Genomic DNA, 6,000 nt, shown 5'->3' with positions numbered 1-6,000 from the left:
AAATCTACAAGACATACAGGAAAACGGGATCAACGCGTAGAGCATGTCTGAAAGTTTTTAACTCACATTTCGGATGGTAAGTATGGGCTCACTTTGTGATGTTTCAAACGTCAACAACAGCTTCGAAATTGCCTGGGAAATTGACCGGCAAGGCGGGACTGCAGCTCACTTTGTAAATCTGTCTAAAGGGGTGCCCATCTGAAGATACGAGCAAGTTTGGTGCTACAGTTATACTACTGTTCGTGGAAATTGCAACACCAAGAAGGAGACGTATGGGTTCATTGAAACTGATTCCTCAGGTTAGGGAAATGACAACGCGCAAATGATTAGAATTACAGAATTGTACATGCAGTTTAACTAACGGTTTGAAGCTGCCAGATGCTGCAATCAGAGCCTCCAGATGTCGTGGTATGGAATCAAAGAGGATCTCCTTATGCTGTTGGGGGAAACACTGCCACGTTATTTGTAGGAGCAGCCACAAACCATGGGCAGTGGTTGCATGAGAACCAAAACGAACAAGCTGCTGGAAGACCGTTTTCCAGACAAATTTGATGGACGACTTGGTCAGGCTCACGTGCACGATTGGGAATTAGTCGTACACGTCATTCTCTGGAGGAGGTTTGCACATTCCTCCCCACACGTAGCTAGCCTCTGTCGTGTTCGTATATGGCATGTGGAGCTGCCTGCAAAATGGGCAGTGCCCCGGGCTCTAGCATGTCTCTGATGCTGTGAGTGCTGTTCAGATTGCCCTCAGTACATAGGAGACGAGATTGCACATTGTAGTCAATGACGCCCGGAACCATCACATTTGGTGTTGTCGGTTACGCCGCTCAATGAACACGGTAGCATGTAACGTATATGCTACCATCACTGTAGAACATGTAGAAGCAGTATCCATCTGAAATTACTGACTTTTGCCACTCAGCACTCCAGGTGGCATTTACGCGGCCATAGCAGTGTGAGGCGTTTGTGGTTTCTGGACAATGGAAGCCGACGCAATGACATGTGTCCCACCAGCCCAGTCAGCGGAAGGTGTCAAACCGTCGACACAGACACGTCCACTCCCGTTGCAGCACTCTAACATCGAGTCAGTGCTATGGAAGTAAGTTACGGCTACACGAACAAGACGGCTGTCATCCTGCGCTATGGTAATATTGCGTGGTCCAGTAACCACTTGTTGGTGTATGCGACCCTTCTCTGTCCAGTGGTTCCACACAGGCATTACTCTCACACCAATGTGCTCCGTACAAGCTGCAGTGTCACAGTGCGACAAATTCGTTTCCCGGAGACAAATCATTCTACCCCGTTCGAGCTCGCTCACATACTTTTATTTCAGAGTTTGACATTACGAGGCGTACCGGAACTTGTCTGGACATTTCTACTTTGTTCGACAGCTTTGCACCAACTGAGCTTGGCATAACACTTACCTGTTTGGACACACAAAAGGAAGCATTGCTGGGCCTACGTGCGTGCCATCACTCTGAAATCTTAATCACTTATTATGATTCCACTGTTCTACGCATCTACCGGTTTGGGAGTGATTCAGAGCATTAATTATGGGTGTTGCAGTATTCGCAAACACTAGAGTGGAAGAAAAAAATTCGTATACCGCCCCCCTATTGCAATTACACCTTGGCGCGTATTGCGAATCGAGAACTGGACAGATGCTCTATCCACTGATTTGTATCCGTTTTCTGCATGTCTTGGCAGTTGTCGCGTAGTCGTCTTCTGAAACCACAGAAGTACTTCTGAGTAGCGCCGTACTGCGTATTCCTGAGGGCAAGTGAGACGCTACATTTTTTTTCCCCTAAGGCTGCATTTCATTTAGACAACTACGGCCCATCACCTGACATGGCTTGTGCTGTCCGTAGTTTCCCACTCAGTCCACTTAGCCGGTACTCACGGCCCCCCGCCGCACACTGAAATTTGACTGCGCAACTAAAGCCGTAGGCACCGTTGCCCATGCAGCACCTCGTGGAGGTGGGACTCCATGGAAGTTTTTAGTTCTATTTTGTGCTGTGATTACTTCTAGAAATTTTAGTACATGAAAGTACAAAACGGAAAGTTAAAACATATTAACTTTTAAGAAGAGAAAAGAAGAAGTTAAAAAACATCAGTGCCGGTGATAGTCGTTCCTTAACCGGCGCTGCTCAGGAAGGTGGTCTCCGAATGTACACTCCTGGAAATTGAAATAAGAACACCGTGAATTCATTGTCCCAGGAAGGGGAAACTTTATTGACACATTCCTGGGGTCAGATACATCACATGATCACACTGACAGAACCACAGGCACATAGACACAGGCAACAGAGCATGCACAATGTCGGCACTAGTACAGTGTATATCCACCTTTAGCAGCAATGCAGGCTGCTATTCTCCCATGGAGACGATCGTAGAGATGCTGGATGTAGTCCTGTGGAACGGCTTGCCATGCCATTTCCACCTGGCGCCTCAGCTGGACCGGCGTTCGTGCTGGACGTGCAGACCGCGTGAGACGACGCTTCATCTAGCCCCAAACATGCTCAATGGGGGACAGATCCGGAGATCTTGCTGGCCAGGGTAGTTGACTTACACCTTCTAGAGCACGTTGGGTGGCACGGGATACATGCGGACGTGCATTGTCCTGTTGGAACAGCAAGTTCCCTTGCCGGTCTAGGAATGGTAGAACGATGGGTTCGATGACGGTTTGGATGTACCGTGCGCTATTCAGTGTCCCCTCGACGATCACCAGTGGTGTACGGCCAGTGTAGGAGATCGCTCCCCACACCATGATGCCGCGTGTTGGCCCTGTGTGCCTCGGTCGTATGCAGTCCTGATTGTGGCGCTCACCTGCACGGCGCCAAACACGCATACGACCATCATTGGCACCAAGGCAGAAGCGACTCTCATCGCTGAAGACGACACGTCTCCATTCGTCCCTCCATTCACGCCTGTCGCGACACCACTGGAGGCGGGCTGCACGATGTTGGGGCGTGAGCGGAAGACGGCCTAACGGTGTGCGGGACCGTAGCCCAGCTTCATGGAGACGGTTGCGAATGGTCCTCGCCGATACCCCAGGAGCAACAGTGTCCCTAATTTGCTGGGAAGTGGCGGTGCGGTCCCCTACGGCACTGCGTAGGATCCTACGGTCTTGGCGTGCATCCGTGCGTCGCTGCGGTCCGGTGCCTGGTCGACGGGCACGTGCACCTTCCGCCGACCACTGGCGACAACATCGATGTACTGTGGAGACCTCACGCCCCACGTGTTGAGCAATTCGGTGGTACGTCCACCCGACCTCCCGCATGCCCACTATACGCCCTCGCTCAAAGTCCGTCAACTGCACATACGGTTCACGTCCACGCTGTCGTGGCATGCTACCAGTGTTAAAGACTGCGATGGAGCTCCGTATGCCACGGCAAACTGGCTGACACTGACGGCGGCGGTGCACAAATGCTGCGCAGCTAGCGCCATTCGACGGCTAACACCGCGGTTCCTGGTGTGTCCGCTGTGCCGTGCGTGTGATCATTGCTTGTACAGCCCTCTCGCAGTGTCCGGAGCAAGTATGGTGGGTCTGACACACCGGTGTCAATGTGTTCTTTTTTCCATTTCCAGGAGTGTATTCTCGAGGCGGACGTCTCTGAGCAGCGCGTCGCCGTGTTAGTTCGTTACACGAGATAATTCACGTCTCGGATGTCACGATCCGGTTCATCTCTCGTATAACTGTTCAAATACCTAAGTTTCGTTAGTGTTTTATACTTTCTGTGTGCTGGTTAGCTAGATTATTTGTGTTGCAGTTTTTCTACGCCAGCGTAGTCAGTTACACATTTTGCGTGGCTCCTAGTACAATAATCGGCCGCCATGTATCCAACTTAATGTATTAGCAACTTTCTATTCTAATCTACATACACATCTATACGATTACGCTGCAATTCACAATTAAGTGCCTGGGAGAGGGATCATCGAACCACCTACATCTACATCAACATGGATACTCTGCAAATCACATTTAAGTACATGGCAGAGGGTTCATCGAATCACAATCACAATTCTCTATTATTCCAATCTCTTGCAGCGAGTGGAAAAAGCGAATTCCTGTATCTTTCCGTGCGAGTTCTGATTTCCCTTATTTTATTATGGTGATCGTTTTCTCCTAGGTCGGCGTCAACAAAATATTTTCGCATTCGGAGGAGATTGAAGTTTCGTGAGAAGATTCCACCGCAACGAAAAACGCCTTTGTTTTAGTGATGTCCACCCCACATCTTTTCAGTGGCTCTCTCTCTCCTATTTCGCGATAATACAAAACGTGCTGGCCTTCTTTGAACTTTTCCGATGTACTTAGTTAATCCTATCTGATAAGGATCCCATACCGCGCAGCAGTACTCTAGAAGATGACGGACAAGCGTAGTGTGGCCAGTCTCTTTAGTAGATCTGTTACATTTTCTAAGTGTCCTGCCAAGAAACGCAGTCTCTGGTTAGCCTTTCTCACAACATTTTCTGTGTGTTCCTTCCAATTTAAGTTGTTAGGAACTGTAATTCCTGGGTATTTAGTTGAATTTACGGTCTTTAGATTTGACTGATTTATCGTGTAACCGAACTTTAACGGCTTCCTTTTAGCACTAATGTGGATGACCTCACACTTTTCGTTATTTAGGGTTAACTGTCAATTTTCGCACCAAGCTGAAATCTTTTCTAAATCTTTTGCAATTTTGTTTTGATCTTCTGATGACTTTACTAGTCGATAAACGACAGTGTCATCTGCAATCGACGAAATATGGCTGCTCAGATTGTCTCCCAAATCGTTTATGTAGATAAGGAACAGCAAAAGTCTATAACACTACCTTGGGAAACGCCAGAAATCACTTCTATTTTACCCGATGACTTTCCGTCAATTACTACGAACTGTGACCTCTCTGACAGGAAGTCGCATAACTGAGACGATATTCCATAAACACGCAATTTCATTACAAGCCGCTTGTGTGGTACTGTGTCAAAAGCCTTCCGGAAATCCAGAAATACGGAATCAATTTGAAATCCCTTATCAATAGCACTCAACACTTCGCGCGAGTAAAGCGCTAGTTGTGGTTCATCAGAACGACGATTTCTAAATCCGTGTTGACTGCGTGTCAATAGACTGTTTTCTACGAGGTAGTTCATAATATTCGAACACAATATATGTTCAAAAATTCTGTTGCATATCGACGTTAATGATAAGGGCCTGTAATTTAGTGGATTACTTTTACTACCTTTTTTGAATACTGGTGTGACTGTGTAACTTTCCAGTCTTTCGGTACGGATCTTTCGTCGAGCGAACGGTTTTATATGATTGTTAAGTAGGGAGGTATTGCATCAACATACTCTGAAAGGAACCTAGTTGGTACACAGTCTGGACCAGAAGGCTTGCCTGCTTTTATTAAGTGATTTAAGTTGCTTCACTACTCCGAGCATCTCTACTTCTACGTTACTCATGTTGGCAGCTGTTCTTGATTCGAATTCTGGAATATTTACTTCGTCGTCATTGGTGAAGGAATTTTGGAAGGCTGTGTTTAGTAACTCTAGTTTGGCAGCACTTTCTTCGATAATATCTCCACTGCTATCGCGCAGAGAAGGCATTGATTGTGTCTTGCCGCAAGCATACTTCGCATGCGACCAGAATCTCCTTGGATTTTCTGCCAGGAGTCGAGGCAAAGTTTCGTTGTGGAAACTATTATAAGCATCTCGCATTGAAGTCCACGCGAAATTTCGAGCTTCTGTAAAAGATCGCCAATCTTGGAGATCTTGTTTCCCTTTAAATTTGGCACTTTTTTTTCGTTGTTCCTGCAACAGTGTTCTGACCCGTTTAGTGTACCAAGGAGGATCAGCTCTGCGTTTGTTAATTTATTTGGTGTAAATTTCTCAATTGCCGCCGATACTATTTCTTTGAATTCAAGCCGCATCTGGTCTACCTTTACTTTGTTAATTTGGAAGGAGTGGAGATTGTCTCTCAGCGACGCATCAAGTGAATTTTTATCTGCTTTTTTGAGT

The sequence above is a fragment of the Schistocerca americana genome, chromosome 3 (genome assembly GCF_021461395.2).
Source record: "Schistocerca americana isolate TAMUIC-IGC-003095 chromosome 3, iqSchAmer2.1, whole genome shotgun sequence".
NCBI classification, from domain to species: domain Eukaryota; kingdom Metazoa; phylum Arthropoda; class Insecta; order Orthoptera; family Acrididae; genus Schistocerca; species Schistocerca americana.
The sequence above is the reverse complement of the archived record's forward strand: the minus strand, read 5'-3'. Positions refer to the sequence as shown.